The sequence below is a fragment of the Hipposideros armiger genome, unplaced genomic scaffold, assembly GCF_001890085.2.
Source record: "Hipposideros armiger isolate ML-2016 unplaced genomic scaffold, ASM189008v1 scaffold_6, whole genome shotgun sequence".
Classification (NCBI taxonomy): Eukaryota; Metazoa; Chordata; class Mammalia; order Chiroptera; family Hipposideridae; genus Hipposideros; species Hipposideros armiger.
The window spans coordinates 3,712,841-3,736,284 of NW_017731356.1; the positions used below are offsets into that span (position 1 = coordinate 3,712,841).

Genomic DNA, 23,444 nt, shown 5'->3' on the forward strand with positions numbered 1-23,444 from the left:
TCTCCCTCTCTCCCTCTCTCCCTTCCTCCCTCCTCCTCCACCTCCTCCTCCTTGTCTGTTGGATCTGTCAGCGACTTGCAGGCTGCTCTAGACTTGAACAGTAATTATAGCAACTTCCGGAAGGTGAAGCCCCCATGAAAAGTCTGGAGAAATGTTCTTTGTCATGGCCTCTGCATGAGTAATTAGTTCCACATGTGGCCTTCCTCGTTTCCCTCAGCGATTTTTGGCTGGCTCCCTGAATGCTGGGCTATAGCTTGACCTAAAGAAACTTTAAAGTTTGGATTTCAAGCCTCCACCATGAAATAACAGCTCTGGTCTCCTAGCAGATTGCCTCCGGTAGACCCACGCTTTTAGTACATACAGCATTGTTCTTCACTGGTAATTCCCGAGTTAGGACTTTTTTTTTTTTTAAGGGTATTCTTCTGCTTAATTCTATCTCCACTTAACTAAATCTGTTGAAGTTTTCCAAGTACCGTTTGACCAAAGGTTAGAAGATATCAGCTCACGGCATTGACTTTTCTCCTCACTGCCGCTGCTGTTTTCAATTATGTATGCTGTTGAATATTCTGAGCATACAGCTCTCCGACTCTCCCTCCATAGAATTGTGATTAAAGTTCAAGTTCCTCAAACAAGAGCTTGATTAATTGCCCTTCCAGAGATCAAAATGTGAGAAAACTCCTAGGTAGCTTCCAATTTAATTTGAGTAGCCAAACTAAGAAACGTATTATTCTTTCAAGAACTACAGCCAACGCAGTTCATTTCTACTGGCCTCCAGAAATGCTTTTTTAGAAGCAGAAAAAAATGTACCTCTTTTTAAATATGTTGGACTGAATACTTCAAAGAACTTCTAGCAAGACCTGTCTAAAAGCATTGGCATTTCTTGAAATGCCTTCTCTTGAATTAACATACTTTTTAAAGGGTTCAAAAGTTATTACAAGCCCCTGGTCACCTTGGGAAGAAGATTAAATACAATGAAAACGAATTATCCAGCAGCTTAAGATGGAACCAAGAAATAGGCATTAGGTACATCACTCATAGACAGATTTAAGTCATCAGTGGAGACCCGAAGGAGTACTTCCTATCCCTGTACCTCTGCTTTCTTACTTGTTCCTTCAGGGTCTAGTGCTTAAGGAAGCCCAGTATGCCTCAATTCCTTTTCTCCCGTCATTGCTTCTACAATGGTGGAAACATGCAAATGTGACTACATACAACTTACTAGGCTGATTACATACATGTGAATACCAACTGCATCCCTCTTGAGTGTCTGTATGTGTATTCGCAAGTCATCGTAGGGGAGCCACACGCCAGGGGGACAAGACTCAACCAGGAACCCAGCACGCCAGGTGTGGGCTGCATTCTGCCACAAATAGTGGAAGTCTTTCCTCTGCCCTCTGCTATTTATGTCGATGAAACATGCCTCGGAAATTCTGGGTAAGGCAGATGAAAGGTGGTTCTGATCAGACTGCTCCATGATTTCATCTCAGCTCACACATCTGTACTTTCTCAAGTATGGGAAAGATCCCTTTCTCAACTAGGGGTTTTTATGATGTTTTAGTCAAGGAACTCAAACTTAGCTTGGCTGCTTTGGAAGCATTTTAAGTGGTTTTTCTACAGAAAACAACTATAAAGGTTGTGCCCCCTTAGCATAGATGAGCATGTCTCATTGGGCATCCAATTAGCTGGAATGTTTTAGAGTTCTCTTTCCTCCAACTAGTTCAACAAATATTTCTTTTCGCCTCCTCATGTGCTCGTTACGACGCTGGGCACTGGGCATGTACAGTTTAAGAAGATATGGTTTCTGCCCTCCAAGACTTCACACTTACTTGTAGAGTTAGGAATGCTATTCTGTGGTCAAGTTCAATCTGAAAAGTCTGCAGTGCCTCCATGGAAAGTCCTTGGCATCCCTTTGGAAATGGCCTGAGGGCTTTCTGAGGTCTGTAAAGGTGTCAGTGAAATACCTGAAATGGGATGGACTCTAGAAAGCAGAGTCAGACACGACAAGGAATTGCCTTTGGGAACTAATGCTGTGGAACTTGCTTTATTTCAAAAGGCATTGACCAAAGCAATTGTTTGAATCAATGAATGGTTTTGGTTGACTACAAAATTTGCTCTATTTTAAAATGCCTTGGAAAAGAAACACTGTTTCAGTTGGTTAGTATTCCCCAGTTTGGCAAATTTTTATGACTTTAGAAATTGTCAAATTGAAACCAGGACCGAGACTTGTTTCTAGGTACTCATAAAGAAAGAGAGTTACTAGTGTTTGCAATTAGAGTATTTTGTGACATCCAGATACGCACATTTCAGGTTATATTTATAGAGTTTCAATTTTTTTGTTACAAGATTAGTGCCCAGGCATTATAAATGTTTCAAACAATAGAAAGTATTGTTCCACTCCACCCTCCTAGCCCTTTCTGCTCTCCCAAATTAATGGTAACAGTTTGGTATGGTTCCTTTTGCCACCTTCTCAATAGTCATCATATAGCATCTTTCCAGATTATAAAAATCCTTTCACATACAACATATTGGTTTCTTCTAATAACCTTATGGGGTAGATAGTATCATCATTCCCATTCTATGGATGATGCAATTGAGGCTCGGAGAGGTTAAACAAATTACATAGTGGAATTACAGTAAGTGGCAGGACTCAGCTTTTCTTCCAACGCAGATGCCTGTGATCAGAAACATATTATCAGTCCCCAGAGATGATTGCCCCACTGCTGAATTCTTATGGCACTGATATTTCCTGGTATTAATTTGTCAATTATCCGCTGCCTTCTCTTAGTTTTGAATGGAAATGTACATGTACTGTTTATTATTTCATATATTTGAGTGTTCTCCCCAAATAGAATATAAGCTAATTGAAGGCAGCGATGGTTTAGCTGGCCCATAGTAGGCCAACCATAAAACTGTAGAAAGAATGAGTAAAAGCTATGTAGTGTGCATGTGGTTTCTAATCCAACAACCTTCATCGTGACAATAACTCAAGAATTAAAAACTATCTTATTTACTATCTTAATGGAAACCGTGGTGCAATTTTAACATTTCTATATGTGTCCTACAGTTTCATATCAGATTGCACGATTCTTCTAGAAATAAATGTGAACATTGGGCCAGCCATGTTTCCTCACTTATTTTTGGCCTTCTAATCTTCTGGAAGCATCCTGTGTAGATATCGGTCCTACAATCTTGTGTGAAAAGCAGGATCTAACCAAGCTGTGGCGTTTCCTTTCTTGTTGTTTTCTCCTTCCCAGTTTGTATTTGAGATAAAAATCTAGTTGACCCCAGTTCATTGCAAATTAGGGAAGATAGCCCCACTTAACTTGGCCTTATGTTGTGTGGATTAGCACTTTTTTTTATAGGAGGCAGTGCAGCTCCTTAATCACCAGCGTTTCCCATTTTGTTTGAGGCCCATAAGGACTGGGAGATTCTTTGTAGCAAAGTTTTCCCCTTTTCTCTCCTTCCCCTCCTGACTCAAACAAATGGCTGCTTTCAGACCACTGCAGACAAATGCCTCCTAGCCAGAGGTGTAGCAGAGGGGCTGTAAAATAGAGGAGAAATAGTCCAGAAGAGTTAACAGATTTTCCTTCCACGACTGAAAAAGAAGTTAAATTGGAATGGCTATAAATCATAAACCTAATGCAACGGATTTTACAAGCTTCCAAAAGCTTGCAAAAGGCAAAGATTGTGAGAGTTGGTTTTCCAACGTACGTTTACTAATGCATGTTTTGTTTTGCCCATCTCTAGAATTTCCATTGCCAGGTCTGTTTATTTAGAAGTCAGCCCCTAACCAAAAGCAGTATATATTCTATGAAAATTCTTTCCTCAAATCAATTGAGAAAGATAATGTTACATCTTTAAGCTTTACTAACCACTGGTGTGCACAGCATCCATTTCTATATTTCAGTAACATAATACATCCGGCAGACAGACCTTAAAAACTCTGGCTCTATTGAAAACCAGTCGCACGAAGGTAAATATATGATTTATCACTCCACTAAAATCTGAAGCACTTTCTTGAACTCTTTCCGGGAAGCAAGATAGAGGGATTGGAAACTCGGTGCTGGCTTTTTCAGAAACATTTTTAAGTGAGAGTGGACCAGGAATGCAGCCCGCTGCCTGACTCAACCCCCAAGTGAGCATCATCTGAATGCTATGTGCTCTGAATTCCCATTGAATTCTGTGTTACAGTCAGACTTTAAAACGAGCACTGGCTCCCTGGGACAGAACAGATATGGCGTCCTCAGGCCACTGACGGTTTTAGAATATTGACTCCTAGTGTCTTTTGGCATCACCGATATTGTACTTCCTGAATGCAGCTCAGAAATGAGCATGCGCGATATAAAAGAAAAAAAAATGGGCGTGGGCTTTACAGAAAGACCCAGAAATTTTTTTTATTTTTTTGCAGAGGTAGAAAAGGGATGCTTTCTGTGGCTGGGGGTACAAGGGAAGCATATGGCCTACCAGGGAATGGGTGGATGAGAAGCTTTCTGCTTTGCTCAGAATACCTGCAGTCGTGCAGTAGGTCTTTCTGGAAGCTCCAGTCTTTAGGTGATGGTGGGCAGACTTGCACAGTCCACATCACAGCATCTGTATTTGAGGGTTTGTAATCCTTTGCTATGTGCAAAAGGGGAAATACAAATTATTTGAACTGCTACCAGGGTTTGCTCCAACACAAACCTGTTTAGTTGAGTCTGTTGTAGATACCTCAGCTGGCTTCTCAGTTCTGTTCAGTCTCCAGAGAACTTATTCAAGGGACATGTGAGGCCATATTAAAATATCCCCATTCATGCCACCATGGGAATTTGCTTTACTTTTACAGATAACAAAAGAAAACACATGGTGTACAAATTCGTTCATGTCAAAAGTTCCTGTAGATGTTGACAATGAATATTAATCATGTATTTTTCTAAGCACTTATATTATTTGAATATTAATCAATGAAAAATGACTTCAGCTGGCCGTTCAGAAGCAGATGAGGTAACTGACGCTAAGGAGAGCTCTGTAGTGAGCAAGCTGGAGAGAAAGGAATGTGCTATGTTTTTCATGTTTAAAGGTTTATTTTGTTTCTTTAATACTTCTTTGGTGTGTGTGTGTGTGTGTGCGCGTGCGTGCGCGCGCGCGCGCGCACTTATTTTGTACCAGGCCCCCCATGCTAGTGTTTATCACTTGTGATAGAATCTAATCCAACAACCTTGGAAGGTAGGATTTCTCCAGGGTTACAGATGAAGAAGTGGGAGCTTGAGGAAGCAGGGGTCAGGGGTCAGGGGTCAGGGGGAAGGTTCCCGAGCCAGATGCTCTGGGCATGAGTCCTGGCTGCACCGCTTAGTATTAAGTGACATTAGCAATTATTTAACGATGCTCAGCTCCGGTTTCCTCATCTGTAAAGCAAGTGTCTCTGAGGACGAAATGGGCTCATGTATGAGAGCTTGGAGCAGGGCCTGGCCCAGAGGTCGGCCTCATGCAGGTTGGGTGCTGCTGGGAGGGCCCCGCCAGGCCCACCGCCACCACCTTGGTTCAGTTCCTGACCCCGATTTTAACCCGGGTCCCGTGACGTCAGAGCCCAAGCAACAGCAAGCCTTGTTCAGGAAGAAAGTGCGTTATTTTCCTTGAGGTGTTTATAATTTCATTGGAGTAAATAAGCAATGTATGTATAAAACAAGTAAAACTAGAAGAAAATACTTGATTCCAGAAGAAAGACAACAGGATTGTCTTGAAAACACTGCAGTGGGAGCCAGTCCCTCAAGATAACCTTTTAGAAAGTCCTTTTGAAAAGCCTATGATGACCTTCCTCTCTTTTGAGTTTATACGCTTTAATTATAGTGTGTATGTATATATTAAACCTGTGTATGTATCAGTGTATGTGTGTGTATGTGAGTGCATATGTGTCTATGTGTATATTTAAGCTAAATCAGCTCTCTCTATGACAATTACCAACATCAAAATCAATTCTCTTTTTCAAGTACCATAATTTTTAAGGCTAGAGCATGTGTAATATTTTTTGTAATCTTAGATGTTAGTTTTGGTGTGTGCACATTTCAGTCATTAAAAAAAAAAAAAGAAAATCTGTGCCTGTCAGAGCTTTGCAGCCACAGTTGAAGTTAATAAGTATAAATTCCACAATTTCCTACATAATTTTGCCAAGGCAACATCTTTAGGGCACTGATTTCTGTGCAGGTGGAGCCATTACTGACTGCATTTGAAAACTGCACACACACTTTGTGTCCTATTGGTTTATTTAATTTTTTTTTTTTTTTAGCTGAGCCATCCTGCCACCTGTTGGCAGCTCAGCTCGGGCCCGGAATCGAACTGGCGACCCAGTTGCTCAGAGCTCCCACTCTTGAGTGAGCTCTTAACTGACTGAATCACTCAGCCGGCCCCCTGCTGGTTCATTTTGATGGGGAATGATCAGTTTACTCCCTACCTTCAGCCTTGTAACGAAATGTTTCCCACTAGTACAGTTTACTTTGTTTTCATTTCACCTTGTTTTTTGTGTTGTTGTTGTTGTTGTTTTTCAAGAAAGAACTAGTCTTGGATTTCATTGGCCAAAAAGGATTACGATTGGTTTTGAAATACTGGCTTGTTTCGCTGTAGAACTAGTAGATTTTTAGATAGTATTTTTGTTCTTTTTTTTTTTTTTTTTTTTAAGGGATTTGGAACGCATTAAAATGGGCATGACCTCAGGTGCTCCCTGGTCCAGCGTGTGTGTCAACTATTGGAGCCGATGCCTAGAGTTCAACTTGCATTTTTAGGGCCTCGTGAAATTATTACTGAGAAACTCTCTCTAAAGAACCAAAAGAACTTAAAGTTCTTTTTTTTTTCTTCTTCAAGTTTTCTGAACAGAGAAAGCAAGAGCCAGAAGAAGTGGTATAAGAGGAATCTTTTGACTTTTCTAGAAGGAAATGCTTTTGCCAGTTGTGAAGCCAGTTTGAGGGTAGTAGACTTCCCTCCATTTTTTTTTGTTTTTCTATGATTCCAAACCATGAACTTTTCAGTACTATAATTTCAATTGGTTAATTTTTGGAAAGTCGAGTCCCTTATTTTTTATTTTTTAACCTTGAACAACATACAAGAAAACTAGTGGGAATTGATTTTCCAGTAAAATTTTGCCCTGTTTTCTAAATCACCCTTAGTTTTAGTTCTATCTTTGCCTTCAGTTCATAAAATCATGGTGTTGGTCACCCAGTAACGCTAACACTGCTGCGGCTGGATTCAGTTGGTTAATGCCAGCTCTATTTTATGAGTGTAGATCGTCTGTTGTATACTTAGACTCATTTAGATGAAGTCCTCTTCTGTTGCATTCCTGCACTGTATCATTTTTGTGGCATTTGCCTCGTGTGTCATGTACACGCAGCATTTCCCACGCATATCAGGTTCTTCACAACTACCATTCCCACGGCACATGGCACATAACCGCCTTGCATTCAGTATAGGGGCGTTTCCGGGAACTTTGTTTGCATGTGCGTGCTGACGGAAACCCTTTGGAAAGACCGTGTTAAACATTGTTCTAACTATGTAATATCCCTTTTCATAACACAGTTCCTGTTGCTTACCAGTATGACCGTGAACTAGAAGTTTTGGAGTAACACTCAGGGTGGAAACGCCAGAGCCACGTTGCATCATGCCTAGGGCCGAAGATGTCTGGTGATTTCGTGGTTGCACAGATTTAATTCATTGCATTTGACTGCAAAAGCTCCTCTTTCCCGAACATATTCCACTTGCTTGAAGTTAAATTCAACCTTTGCTTTCTTGAGTACAACTGAGGTATAAGGGAAGGAGCCCCAGGAGGGAGCTGTCCTAGTTCCGCTCTGCCGTTTTCTCACGGGTCACGTGAGAGATGGTTGGCAGGCGGTGGTTGGGCAAAATCAACCGGGGTGTTTGTGCAAACGTTCCGTCATAATTCGTAGGACAGCCGTTTGGAGTTTCAGGGCACTGCCTTGGGGCAGGCAGCTATGGCACTGTAGCAGGTAGCATTTCTTCCCTGGTGACTTTTGTGGTGCCCCTGGATGTTTAAAGAGAGGAGGAGCAGAGAGTATTAGTGAAACTATCAATAGTTACTGTGTTGAGAGGCAGTGAGACGTGTTAATGTCCCACGCTGTATCTCTACCAAGCAACCTGAAGGCATTCAGTAAAATAGACTTAGTTTTGTTCTTCTCGCCGCCTCCTTTTTTCTTCCATTCTGGCTTCCCTCTCTGCCCCTCTTCTCTCCAGCCCTGGTTCTTCCTGTTTCTTCTTCAGCACATTGGGTTGGAGTGGAGCTGCCAGTGAAACTGTGTATTAGACTATTGAATAAGACTTTATTTTTAAATTTTCAATCAGATTAACTTAACACCATGTATATGTTGCTTAAGAACAAGCAAATAGCTCCCAAATTAAATTGCTTTTACACTTCCTCATGGCTTTAAAATAATTACCTTATGAGGCAGTGACTTTTTTTTTTAACTTTATTGGGGAACAATGTGTTTTTTCCAGGACCCATCAGCTCCACGTCAAGTTGTTGTCCTTCAATCTTAGTTGTGGAGGGCGCAGCTCAGCTCCAAGTCCAGTCGCCGCTTTCAATCTAGTTGCGGGCGGTGCAGCCCACCATCCCATGTGGGAGTCGAACTGGCAACCTTGTTGTTAAGAGCACATGCTCTCACCAGCTGAGCCATCTGGCCGCCCATTGGCAGCTCAGCGGCAGCTCAGCTGGGTGCAGCTCACTGGCCCATGTGGGAATCGAACCGGTGACCCTGTTGTTTAGAGCTTGCACTCTAACCAACTGAGCCACCCAGCTGGCCCCAGGCAGTGACTTTTGATTTTTTTTTTTTAACATTAAATGTCTTCAGAAGGGAGGAGAGAGCATGGTGGTGTTCTAGATCATACTGTTTTACTATAAAGCAGCTTTCTAGTGGCTCCGGAGAACATCATGTACCAAATATTTCCAGATAACCTCATAGACCTCATTGTCCATTCCATTCATTCATCCATTTGGTGCCTGTGCTGTGCTGATTCTTCTCACACTTGCTCGACTGTTCCAGTATATATGTCTCGACTTTCTCACTTTGATTATAAGCTCCTAGAGGGCAGGACCCCCGCTTCCTGTCATTTGTACACAGGCCCCACAATGGCTTCCCAAATGAAATCACGCCAATAAGCATGTATTGATCCGCCTGAGATTTTCCTGAATGTGAAGAGTCAAAGAAAGGGGGTTCCTTCTTAAGAAAGAACCAAGGCCACCGAAAGCACCTTCCTAGGTTGCATTTTAACATCTTTATTTACTTTTACGAAGACTCGAAATGTAAACTGCCAGTGTAGGCTGCTGCGATGTATAGGCCATGTGTGGTGTGTTTTGAGAGTGTGCTCAGAATGGACGACAGAGCGCTGCAGATGTCACCTTCCTTACAAATCACTCAAGGAGGAATTTCTTAGATGAGCGTCTGCTGGGAGACGGCTGCCAGGAGCAATGTGGGAGCCACATGAGCCCCGCTGCATAAAGCAATCTGGTTTCCATTTCTGCCCCGCCGTTGTGTGCTCACAGGAAGAAGATAAACAAGCTGTTTGAAACCGAAGGGAACAGCAAAGGGATTAAATTTAAAAATCTCGTAGCATAAGTGTATTTTGGAATGTGTGAAATTTAATCCCATCACGTAGGGTCCTTTAAGAAGGGAGGAAATGGGTCTCGTCTTCACAGGCTTAGGTATCTCAGTGGAATGGATGAGTAATTTGGCTTCCTGTTGATAAGTGGTAACACAACTATAACATTTGCTTCAGTTAAAATTAAAATGAAAGTCTCATTCGAGTCTTTCGTGGGCAGACATGATTTTGAGAGTGAGAAGAGGGAAGGAAGCAGGAAAGCCCCCTTTTTCCGTTAGTTTTAGGTCGTCCCTTCCAGGGATAGGAGAATTTAATCTGGTGTTTTAATTTAGCTATTGAAAACGCTACATGAAAAGGTGTATGGGTGCAGTCGATTGGAGGAGAAGGGCTGAACTGTTTTTATTTTCAGAAAAATACCCTGGAGATTCTTTTTTTAGTTTTCTACTTTGTGGCTCTTCTGCGATGTAAATATGTTGTGGATTTGGCATTTAAAGAGAAATAAACCCAGTTAAGACCCAATGGATTGTGGATAGTAAAAATGTTAACATTGAAAGCATAAAGAGCAATCATTCAAATTGCGATTCCCCTTTGACGCATATGTCCAGATCGTGCATAGTGTGTTTAGGAGAAACAAACGTGCATTTCTGAATTCACGTGGCCTTGTGCTTTGAAAAAAAACCTGTGCAATCAAGAAGATTATAAAATCAAATTGATCACATACTTGAGCAGATTCAAACTTTTCTTTCCACAGTTTAATTTCCCACTTTATGGTGGAAAAGGGAGGCTGAACTATTTAAGGCTTATTTAATGGACTTTAATTAATTAATTAATTAATTAATTAATTTTCTACTTTTTAAACTCCAATTTAAATACTGTTAGCTGGCTTCACTTAATGACTAATACATAATTTTTCTAAGCCTATTTTCATAGCCAAGGGATCTTGTGTCCTTGGAAAGTGCCATTTTCATGTCAGATGTAAAAAGTAACTTCCAGACACTCCATTCATTTGTTCTCTCCTTCACTTATTCACTCCATAAACATCCGCCAGGCTCCTCCTGTCATGTTACAGATACTGTGCTGGAAATAGAAAGTTAAATACCATGAAATTCATGTCTTCTGTGAACTTGGGATGACTTAAAAAGCAAAAACAATTGTTAAAAAGAATGCATTCAGTCTTTTGGAAAAATATAGATTTATACACATGCTCAGGTTTATCTAATAATATTCTATTATCTGTTTAAACAATGCCAAACGGTTTTGTTTTCCCCTTTGGTGATTTTGTTGTTTATTTTGGGGAGTTTTTTCGTTAGGCAGTAGAGTAGAGGTTGAATCCATAAACCAAGTTAGATGGTCTCGGTGTGTGTCTAACTCTACCACTTCCTGTATGTCACCTCGAGAACATTACTTAAACTCCTTGTGATTTTGGGGTGGTTTTGAGGATTGTATGAATTAATCTGTGATGGCTCTCAGCATAGTGCCTGATGTTTACTAAGCACTGTTAAGTTTTAAGGTATTTAATAACCAGTACAGTAGGGCCTCCAAACAGAACTGTTGTTGGCTGTAAAAATCTGACATGACCACACCAGTATGCATGGTCCGGATATCAGCTCAGTTAGCCTCTGCTGTATTATTGTTTCTACTTAAAACTTTGGAACCAAACTTTATGCCTCACTCTGCCCCATCCTGTGGCCATTGGGCCAGGCTCCTGGAGCTCTCAGACCTGGGACTTCTAGGTGCCTGCAATTCATATTTTTGAAATCTTTTTATTTTTAAGTAGCTAGACTTAATATAGACTTACTTTCAAGTTCTGGGCAATTCAGGCTGTATTTCTTAGCTAGTGACTTCTAGAAAGATACTAGAGCCAAGCCCTGGGTTCTCTATTTCTCTATCCTAATGTTGGTTGGTAATTGTGATAGTGTAGGCTTTGTTTTTTTGTTTTATTTTCTTCTTTTTATCTTCTTCAAATTCCCCCTTTTCTTCTTTTCCTTCGTCTCCTTTTTCTTCTTGTAAGAGGAACATAATATAAAGCGAATTGCCTCATTCTTTTTTTTTTTTTTAGCTGAGCCATCCTGCCACCTTTTGGCAGCTCAGCGGCAGCTCAGCTCGGGCCGGGCATTGAACCGCTGTTGCTCAGAGCTCAAACTCTTCAGCGAGCTCTTAACCAACTAAGCCACTCGGCTGGCCCCTCATTCTGTTTTAGAAAGAAGTGTGTACCATAAATAAATTCAATCTTTACAGTAATTGGCCAATAGTTTGTGTTCAGGATAGAACAGATAGAAGAGTATTTGAGGGAAGTTAAAAAAAAAAACAGGGGGTGCAAATCCTTTGTATTCAGAACACCTGAGTCCCAACACTGCCACTTACTTGTGACTTAACTATAGTTAATTCACTTGATTTCTCTGTTACATTTCTCCATCCATAAAACTGGGATGATAATAGAACCTTTTTCATAGGGGATTGTGAGGATGAGACAAGGTATTCCTTATCAAGCACTTAGAACATAATGACAATAAATTCATTTAATTTGTTATACTTACCAAGCAAGCTCTTAGGGTATAGTAAGCACTCAATAAATTCGCTCAAATTATTCAGCAATATTTAGAGTACTTAAGAGTACAGACACTCTTCTAGGCACTGGGGATATAAATAGTGAGTAAAGCAGACCAAACAACAACAACAACAAACTTGCAATAGCCTAGTGCAATGGAAAAAAAAATAAAGCAGGAAAAGATAGGAGAGAATCTGGGACTGGGATGCAGTGTTAAATGGGGTGGTTAGGACACATGATATTTGAGAAAATATTTCCAAGTGGTGCAGAGGAAAGAGCTTTCAGATGGAGGCGACAGCATATGCGAAGGCCCTGAGGCGAGTGTTCTGTCAGCCAGTGGGGCTGGAAGAGGGTGAGAGCAAGCGTAGGAGAAGCAGGTGAGGTCAGTGCTAGAGACCTGCTTGCGAGCTGACACAACGACAGGCACAGAAAGGGGGTCGGGATGTACCAGTGACGGCTTCTTAGAGGAGAAGGTCGACTTTGACCACGAGGAGCATGTGAAGCAGCGTATGGAAAACGGAGAACAGTTGTGTCAAGCAGAGAAGAACGTGAGCCACGGCGCAGTCGGTGGCAGACGGGGCGTGGGAAGCATCCGAGAAAGCCCGCCCAGATCAGAGCGCGAGCGGGGGCGAAAGTGACGCAACACAGGCCACGCCGCGTGGGACTGGGCGCTGGACGCCCCGAAAGCGAGGCCGGCGACTTTCAGCTTCTCCTGATGGGGGGGGGGGGGGGGGGGAAGGGGAGAGTTTCCAGTCATTAGAAGCAAACCACTGATAAAATCTTTAAAGGCCAAACTTAAAATCCACGTAGGCGTACATACTCTATACGTTAAATTCTACCAGGTTTGTTTTCAGAGACACTTAAAAAAATATAAAATTTAAATGATAGTTTTGATGGATAATGAAGGCAAAATAGTGATACTTTAAAAAAAAGTACTTACTGTTAAAAGATCCCCTACCACTCATCATGTGAGTTGTAGTTAGAAGCATCATGGCTTCCTACACCAGATGTTGCTTTCAATATTCAAATCCTAGCCCTTTGTATGAATAACCTTCATACACCGGAGATCTTGTTCTAATGCCTCTCTTCTTTATGCTCATGCTCAAGCTTTAAACACAAGGGCTACTTTGCAGGCCGGTGTGTACGTAATACATGATGACACACTCACAAAAATGGTACAAAATAAGGGAGGCAAGTGAGTCATTTAAATGGTCACATCCTATTGGGTTGTCGTTAAAGTCATGACGCATTTCTGCAACAAAAAAAAACATAGAAAAAATACGTCATGACTTTTTCAACAGCCCAATATTTGCAATCTGAGACCCACTGGTATTATGTATTAATTTGTCCCTCCTTTAGCTTTCTGTTCAATGCCAAGCTATGCAACAAAGGGATGGGATGGAGAAAAAGGGCATCTATGGGAACCAGCAAGCCAGCCCCTCGTAGATTCATCAGGCGTGAGCCTCGTTAGCGCATGCTTTCTTCACCGCCATCTCTTCAGGAGAAGGGCTTTCGCCTGAAAATTAGTTCCCATCATCAAATGACTTCTGTTGCTATTTGCCGGCTCAGGATGTTGGCCGCACGGCCAGTCCCAGGCCAAGACCGCGTGATGCATGTAAGCGGCTTCCCCTGCAGAACTCAACTCACTTCTCAGGTGAACTGGTCCTCCTCTGAAATTTAGCAATATGTGTAAACGTGGTTTTATTCTTTTTCAACCTTCCCAACGTGAACGAGATCCAGTTCTAAATAGATTTTTTTTTGCACTCTCTTTTAAGAAGTGGTGGATGTGCTTGTCCGCGGACACAGCACAGGAAGTTTTAGATTCTGCTGGCTTCACGCCTGCCCTGCAGCAGGAATCTGGCACCAGGCGCGCTCCCCCGTTGATGCGTTTCCGGGGTGTTTCTGTGTTTCCGGGGTGCTTCTGTGACGTAGGTGCAAAGTGTCAGCCAGTGTCCGGAAGAGATTCTCATTAAGGGGCGGCACAAACGTATGAGTCTGGTGCGCGCTGTACAGTGTGAACTGCTTTTCCAAATCATAGCAGTTACTCTATTAAGAAGCTGACATGCACTTTAAAAGCAGCATGCATTGATGAACTTCGGTTTGGGGACCGCATGGTTTTCCTCTTTTCATCGGTGGATTTGACGACAGCCTTCAGAGCAAGCGCTGTCGTCTTTGGAGGACCCTGGATCAGTCCGCGATGCTCCGGTCCCGTCCCGCCCGGCTGCAGGGTGGCTGGCGCCAGCTTCCCCCTCGCACGGTGCCTCGGGGACAGACCCGTGTCCGGAGGGTCAAGCACCAGGCACAGGGCGGCGGAGAGCAGACCGAGCCCTGAGCGCTACCGTGGCCCGTTGCTCAGCCCGAGCGCCGCGGTGTGGGGCTCGCCGGAGCAGGTCTCTTGAAAGGTGATCGCAACGTTGGAATGAAATCCTAGGGGTGTGAACTGGAGTGTTACTGGGATGGGGTGAAGGGAAGATATGAGGTGCATCAATCAAGGGTAATGCTTTCCCCCCGCTTGGCATCGGCCATGTGTAATGAGACGTGATGCCATGTTCACGTCCGTATTTTTAAGGAAGGTATGAAAACATTTGAGGAGCGGGCTCCAGACATGAGCAACTGGAAGGATTTGGGGCCTGAATCTGGCAGTGCAGGGGGCAGGGGGACGCGTTTAAGAAAGAAGGTGTTGTTTTGAATGGGGGAAACGCTTAAAATGGACTGAACGGCCTTTAAGTAAATTAGATTTTAATGTAAGAAGGATGTTAGCCACACTTCATCTTCCGAAGGAAAGCAAACAGCATAAATTAGTGTAAATTGCTACCAGAGTGAGCAAAAGAGAGAACTCTGTGGAACTGATAGCGGTTCAACTCCAGGAGGTACTACCAACGTGGGTTGTGGATTTTTCTCTCGGTGATTATCTTTTTCAGATGAGATTTGTCCGTTTTGCTTGGATGACTGCTTACTCTATTTCCTAAAAGCATGATTCTCTAAGGCAATGATGGTTTTGGCTAACGTGTATTAGCAAAGGAATTGAAAAATTAGTTCTGTATGTCTCCATCATTTTGTTAAATTCCTTGCTATGCGTGTACTTCAAAGCATTCAACAAATATATATGGGGCATGGACTTATGTTAGTAAATGTTTTTATAATGGTAGGAAACAGCAGTGTGTGCTATTATTGTCATTGAAAAGCAATGCATAGTTCCTTGCCTAAACTCTGCTTTTGATTATTTATATGGAATTTTATATAAGGAAAATTCTTCAAACCTAGTATAATATGATGGCATATCTGTCGTTGCTTGATTATCAACTTTGAGAATTCATGACTTGTGAGTTAAAAAAACCAAACCAAACCATCATTTTGGGTCAAATAATATACAGAGGGCTGCTTTCCAAACATTTGGCAATAAACTCTGGCCTCTCTATTAATGTTAGGTAGCTTAATGTAGGATGTTGTCATAGTGACAATTACTCAGAAACACAAACTAACATACAAAACAGACAAAAAAAAATAGGGGGCTTTCTAATGTGTTTGCCCTACTTGAAAAATACTCCAGTCAGGAGTGAGAAAAATACTTTTTCCTTGAACACCTTTTTATATTTTAAAAATTTTGCACTCCATGAATGTATTGCCCATTTAAAAATGTTATCTTATAGGGTTAGGCAACTTAAAAAACTACTTCAGTTTTGTCTTGTAGTTAAAATTTCTTACAAAGTCTTCTTTAGACTTGAAAGATAAATCAGGTTTCTCAGGATCATTCACTCCTATTTTAGCCTATACTCAGATCATTAAGTGTGAGTGTGACTGTTTTCATTGTTTTCAGGGCTTAGAGTAAGGTCATTTGAATAATAGATGTACAGGATGTTTTGAGAATGAATACCTGTGAAATCTTTATCACTTCTTGGATAGAGAAGCTGTTATCCTTTCAAGGCACTGACAGAAGCAAGTATTTTGTAGGAGTCTACCTCATCATCCAAACAGGTGTCCCTGAGACTATATCCAATGAACCATTTTTTGAAATAAGACAAGAAAATACAGTCAGAAACAAATGAACGGTAGCTTCCTACTTTCTTTTATCATGATAAAGGGACAGGGGAGAGAATTAGAATTCTTTTTTTTTTTTTTAAAGAACTTCCTGTGTACCAAGATAATAAAATGCACGTTGAGGTAATAGGCGGCGTGAAGGACTGTGCTCAGCTTGGGTGCTGTTACTTGGTATTACGGCCAGAGAGCCAGAAATACCCAAACCCTCCAGAGCCCTCAGCAACCACCCCTCCCACGGTTTCTGAAGCAGAAATAATGGCAAAGAAAAGCAAAATAGCACCTCGTTATTTGCTGGGATTTGGCCCCACACCCCAGTGCAAAGAACTGTGGCCTCTGGGCCAGACCGCCTACCTGTCAGAGCAGCCACTTGTCCTGAGGCGGGGAGGCCTCCAGAGCTTCCCGCCAAGAGGCCTCTTCTATCCTAACATCATCTTATCACACTCCAACCACGTGGAAGAAAGAATCAGGTGGCGGCGACGCGTTTGGGCCTGGTGGGTGAGCATTGCCCTAACAGTGCCAAGCACAGGAAGAGGGGAGGATGGAAACCACGGGGAGAGCCACGCCTGTGTGTGCGGCTGGGTTCCTGGCCCCGTGTACCAGACCACAGCAACCCCTGCCCCTGGAGGGGGTGGGGGCAATGAGTGAGGAAGGTTGGGGGAGAGTGCCCCAAAGGGCACGCTGTCCTGAGGGTGACAGGCCTGGCGACACTGACCCAGGTGGATAAGCCCGCTGCTCTCCTCTGTGCTTTTGTTTCAAAGCCCAGGGCACCCCTGGCGTTTATGCTAATGGCACATGCAGGTCCTAGTCGAGGGGCTGAGGACCTGGCACAGCCTTGTCATTTCAACTCAGTTTCCAGTGTGGGCTCTTGCTCCAGGCTCAGCGATGGGCCGTTTACTAAGCAGTCTAAGTAAACCTGGCTATACTCATATGTGCTCGTATGTACGTGTTAGAGATAGAACCGGCCTCTAACGAGATGAACTTTTCAAAAGCACAGCTTTTTCCGGTGAAGGGTGGACTGGAACTCTCCAGAGCCCCAGTTTTCCAGCTTCTTCAGTGGTTCCAAAATGATCTCAGAGTAAAAAGTTTTGTAAAAATTAGAAAACAAAAAACCGAGACGATAATGTGTTTCAGAAAAATTTCAGCGAAACTGTATGTCTTTAAGGGAATAAAGATATTCCTACAAGTTTAGTATTCAAAAAATGTATAGCTTTTATGTTACCACGCTGCTCAAAAACTTTTAGCGACTTCCTGTAATTTATAGGATACAGTTCAGTTTCTTTAGCCTTGCAATTTAAAATCTCATAACACAAGCACCAGTCTACCTTCCCCGGGTTATAAGTTATTATTATCCACCCTGCTCCACATCTCTAGCCAAACGTGTGTCCTCATTGACCTTCAACAGGGATTTTCCCATAAGCTGTCCTCCATCCTCCTACCTCATGAAATCTACAGCAGCCTCACAAGGTACCTAAAATCTCGCTTCTTCCAAGAAGACCTCCCTAACCACCCTCAGCCCAGTGGAATGCCTTGTTCTTCTGTAACTCTCAAAGTCAACACTGCGTATAAAACCTCAGTCCTCCTATTTATTAAAACCTCTTATTCTTAGCATTGATTTTATGTGTGAATGTCCTCTTCCTACTAGAATTTTTAAGCGGCTCAACATCAGGACTTTATATATTTTTGGAATCCTCCACATTGCTTAGAATATTTTTTCATTCCACCAACTTTTATGAATTTCCTTTTACGTGCCAGGCACCGTGCTGGGTGCTTGGAACATAAAGCAAGAGAAAAAGGCTTCTTAAGGAGGCTTTCCTTGCTCCCCTGGCCGACTTGGGTCAGAGGGCCTCTCTCTGGGCTCCCCTGGCATCCTGTTTTCACTGCTAGCGGTATCGCGTGCTTAGCGGTATCGTGCACTGTTGTTTGCTCAATTAGGTGTCTGTCTGTTCAGGGTGGGCCCTCTGTCCTTTGTCATCGTATCCCCGCCTGTACTCAGAAGAGTGCATGAGTAGCGCTCAATGTACAAGTATGTGCGCCAGAAAAGATGATTTCTAAGAAATGGCAGCTGAAGATTGTGGTGAATTGGTGGGATAATCATGATGGAGGCCCCCACTTAAATAGATTAGCTTTTCAGCAAACTGTCTGATACTCACATTCTGATGATGTTGTTGGGTCCTTTCTTCTCTTTCAACCTGTGTACTATTTTTTTTTTTTTAGCGGAGCCATCCTGCCACCTGTTGGCAGCTGTTGGCAGCTCAGCTTGGGCCGGGAATCAAACCGGTGACTCTGTTGCTCAGAGCTCACACTCTTGAGCGAGCTCTTAACCTACTGAGCCACTCGGCCGGCCCGCAATCTGTGTACTTTTAATCGTGATGTATGCATCCTCACTAGCATGCCTGATGACACAGGATTTACATATATGCTAATACAGACACATCAGTCATAGTGATCACTGTACATATATATATATATATATATATATATATATATATATATATATATATAAAAAATCTACTGGTAGACTTATGCATATACAAGCCTTTTGAATTCCAGGAGAGTGTGCTGCCAACTCTGTAATCTCCAGCAACAGGTATCAAGTCAGCATTAGACCTGAGTACCTTGGAGATGAGGAATGCAGTGTGGGGTTTTGATCCATCTTTGTATCGCGAGTGTCTAGCACATGCTAGGGGCCTGGAACAGAGTTCATGATTAATAAATGTTTGTGGAATTAATAATATGAATAATTATGGTTTCTCTCCCTACTCATCATCTTTTGTTTTTCTCTAATCATTTTAATCTCTTATGGTTTTATCAGAGCTGCTAAAAAATGGAACTTACTGATTTGAATTTTCTTCTACTCTGTCTTTGTACTCTGAACTCCTGAGGTGGCTAAAAGTGGAAACTCCAAGGCTGAAAAAACTTGTGTCGCCCAGAAGTTTGTTTTCAGGTCTATGTAAACGTCAAAGGATTGAATTCTTGTATTCTAGGCTGAAAATTGTTCATTACTTACTAACAAAGAAAACCTCGTGATTCGTTTACTTAATAGGGGTCCTCGCTTATTACTAGGAACTAACAGGCACATAGTTTACCTTTAAAGAATAGATTAAAATCAGTATACTGAAAATTCAGTCCAACTACAGTTATCTAGCTCACTTTGCTTCAGACTATCTCATGAGAAGTTGAAGTAAAGAGACTCTAAGTTTTTAAACTTTGTCTTGATAATTCATATTACCACAGTAAGGTTTTTTTTTTTAAAGTGTAATTTCCTGCAAAGTGGAGATTAATTCCTGATGCTCCGAGGGTTTGGGTTCTTCAGATAAAAGACTACAAAGAGAAAACATGAACACACCATCTCCGGGGATAATTACACTCTTTAGATTTCATGGATGCTATGCTGTTTTCCTGAACATTAGCACAGCTTGGCCCTATTTCCAAGTAAAACCAGCATTTCCGTATGGTTTTAACAACCGATATTATAATTCACTCTGCAGGAGATCGCAGGGGATACTAGGTGAATACTTATTGAATAAACGAATCTGTCTTCTGATTATTAGTTGTTCAGTATGGTCTTCCTGTTGCTGTTTGTTTCTCAGTAGTTTTTTTTGAAAGGCTAACCACACTGCAAAGGAGGAATAAGGAAACACACCTTCCATCTCCTCATTGTGGTCCCTCGCTTCTTCCTGCAAGCATTAACACAGACGATAGAAGGAACCTCCCCCCATATTTTAGCCAAGGGTTCAGTGGTCATGGCAGGAGGGATGCTTTAAACACGGCTGAATATACAGTTATTCCATTACCAAGACAATTGCCTGATTGAGAACAGCTCTCTGGAAAGAGTCCAAGTATGTGTCTGGTTTTCCACAGGGTGCCGGAGTGATGAGAATTGCTCATGAGCAACCAAACGCCCTGGCTTGTCTCCACAGAGCGGTGGAAGTATACGGGGTCCCTGTGAGACCTGACTTCCTTGAAAGTGTTCTCTTCCTGCTCTAGCCTTCTTTGCTCGTTGCAAGTATTAAATGCACATGGATCTCTGCACAGGAAGCCCTAGTGCAGACATTAGGTTTACAGGGCGTCCCCGGCCAAGGGCACGTGCGACAGGCCCCTCCTACAGCCTTACGGCCCATAGAGACCTGTATTGATGAGCACTCATGGTATTCGTTAGCAAGTCCAACCGCAGTGACCTCAGGTGGGTGAGTCCACACGTAAGGAGTTTACATTGTTGCTGCAGGAGAGAAAGCCTGGCGTCCATTTGGGCATGAAGGTGGTTCTTTTGCATTTGAATTTTCGGAGGTCTAGGGGTGCAGATGTTTATAAGTGACTGATAAAATGTCAGGAATGGTGAAAATAGTAGGAGTCATTGGATCTACCCATAAGCTCTTTCTCTTAAACAGTTATTCACACACTTAAGGTTTCACCTAACTGAAAAGGGTTCGCCTTCGCACGTCTTGCTCAGTTATCATCACTGTGCAACTCCTATTACGAGGCAGACTCTTTCCCCGTTTCTGCACTTTGTCGGGGGTGAAATTCCATATCCAGTGGCATTTCCCTCATTTTAAGAAAAAGAATCTCTTCCAATGCTCCATCAGTCAGACCGGGCTGAGGTTAGGTGTTCCCAGAGCTTGCATGGGTCTAAACTCCTTTATCTGCCCCTTGGGCTCCTGGCTACTTAAAGTCCTTATCTTCCTAATTACAGTTCTGGGACTGCTGCTTCTCAGAAGAAAAATATTCATTATGTTATTGTCAGGAATTCATGAAAAATCATATCATCTCTTCATCCTCTCATCTGGGCTGTAAATCTCAGGAAAAACAACTTTTTGTCCGAGGGTATTTAGTTTTCCGGTGGTTGAGTTGTTCGCAGACACTTTGCTTTGTAGGTACTCCGAATGCCACCACAAACAGTCAATGAGCCTTGAGTTTGACCAAGGTGTCCTTTAAAATATTCTAGTTAATGTGAGTCTTGAGGACAGCAAGTTACCTTGGAGGTAGTAAACTTGAATTTGGGGATAAGAAGAATCCTTAGAAAGATCTGAGGTGACCTAAGAGAAAATGTCACGAATAGGTCTGACTTCCTGGAAAGTGTGTTTGCAGCTATGGACGTAGATATAGATAGACTCATATTATCCCATTTACTGGATGACATTGGACTATTTGTTACTTGATACAAACATCAGTTTCTATAACTGTAAAATGGCCTGTTATTATTTAAATGAAATACTTTTCGTTCCTTTTTCTTCCAAAGAAATTTGACTTTTGATTTTGATAGCACCTAAAAACTGACAGCGAAACTTATAGTAAAACACGGGTTTTTGCAGTGCGTGAGGACAACCCCCTTGCGGCTGTTTGGAAACTCAGCGGCATCATTTCTAAGGATGTTTAGGAAGCAGGTTTGGAAGGAGCAAGGCACCTGTGCACTCACTGTGACCTATAGGTTTTTTGAAGGGAAGGAATAGGCAGACGGTATCACCTGGAGAGAAACTAGAGAGGTTTTTATCTTGTTCTGTTTTTTTTTTAAGTTCATATCCTTGAAGTGTTTGATACATGTTGAATGCATGACTTCCGTGTCTTCACAATAACCGTTTCAAGTAGGGGTACCATTTAGTGTCCTCGTTAGATAGATGAGGAAACAGGCTGGGAGGTCAGGTACCTCGCTTCAGGTCTCGCAGCCCATAAATGGTAGCGCTGCTGTTTGAACACAAGTGTGTCGGACTCCAGCCATTAGCAACAGCCGTGGAGGTGGGAGGTGAGTGGGGCTGACCCTGGAGATAGGCTGCCACTACTGCCTGTAAGGCCCAGGGCCTTCATCTCTTTCTGCCTCTTCAGTTTCATACCTAGAAAATGTGAATGGAAATAGGATGAAACGAAATAATATATGGAACGCTCGTAACATAGCACAGGGAATGTGGTAAGGACTTCGGTGTTAATACATATTGTTAATAATATTGTTAATTATTCTAAGGACAGCCACCTTGGAATGATTTGTTTAGAATTTATGAATGCAACCCTACCATAGTGACGTTTGTTTTGTTTTGTTTTCTGGCTGAGAGAGCCCAGGAACATTCGAGCCAGCGTTCTTTATGTCTGACCTCCTCCAGACTAGCCATCCGCCCTGATGCATTTCCAGAAGTCTGGTGCATTGGTACCTTTTCATGGCCATATTGTAAAGAAGGGAAATTGGCTTTCTGAGTTAGTAGAGACCATGCCAGGTCTGTCTTCATTTTATGCTTCACTAAAATTAGACAAAAAAGAAAATCTAACCTGAGGTGCTATTTCTACATTGTTGTGAATAGTAATGTTGTTTTTCATCAGCCTGGAATTTTATCTTCTGCCCATCACTGAACTCACAGCCTCTTTCCAGTATCCTGGTGTGGAGCTTCTGTTTCTTTTCAACATGACTTCTGAGAAATAGAGATGGATGAGTTTTGTGCCTCATAGGACACACCTCCAATTGCTCTAACGAGTCCAAAGGAAGATGTGAGGAACAGCATGTAATTTCAAACAGAGGCACACTGGTAACTGGTCCGAATTAACTAGCGATAATGATTCTTTCCCCGCATGCTTATTTTGTATTATCTTTTTTATTCAGTTCAGCAGTTTTGACTTTCTGGGAACACATGAACAATAGAATGGTTCCTTTCTAGTCATTGTGACCCTATTAATGAATAATTACTTACATTTTATTTGAACAAAGATTTTGATGTCCTCTGATAAAAATACCTGAGTGGAATGTAAGAATGAGGTTACCTGAGTCAAAATTGACCTTCTGGGGAGGTCGAACTATGTAAGAGGAAGGGAAATAAATCGGACATATATTTTGTCTGAAATTCTTATTTACTTGTCATTCTCCATTTAAAATGGTTGAGTAGAGGAGCCACGTACTGCTGACCACAGTAGACACCAGAGCCCAGTACCAGCTTCTTCGTGGTGGTGAGTGAGGAGATGCAAACATAATTTGCAAAACGTGCTGATTTAAACCTTAGGCAGAAGAGTTAGGCTGATGACAGTATTGAACAGCGTTTGTCAAGTGTGGCTTAACCAATATTCATCATAAAGTCATCTCGAGTCGTGCTGGTTTCTGTATCCAGATGATAGATATAAATAAATAGAGCAGTACTCCACCCTCCAAAAAATCCTGTAAATAACAGTTCTTTGGTCCTTATGCTCCCTTGTAGAGGGAGGCCGAGAAGAGAGGATGAGGAATTGTATTCCAGACACAGGAATCTCTCAAGTATGGGGGCTTGGGAGCATGAAAGCATGTCCCCGGGGAACTTCCCATGTGCCGGGGACAGCACCT

The 23,444-nt window shown here is 42.3% G+C and overlaps 1 protein-coding gene across 7 annotated transcripts in view; it reads left to right on the top strand.

Moving 5' to 3' along the window:
• Positions 1-23,444, top strand: part of DNM3 (dynamin 3) — a 425,435-nt gene that overhangs the window by 218,760 nt on the left and 183,231 nt on the right. The gene's annotated exons all lie outside the window — the stretch shown is intronic.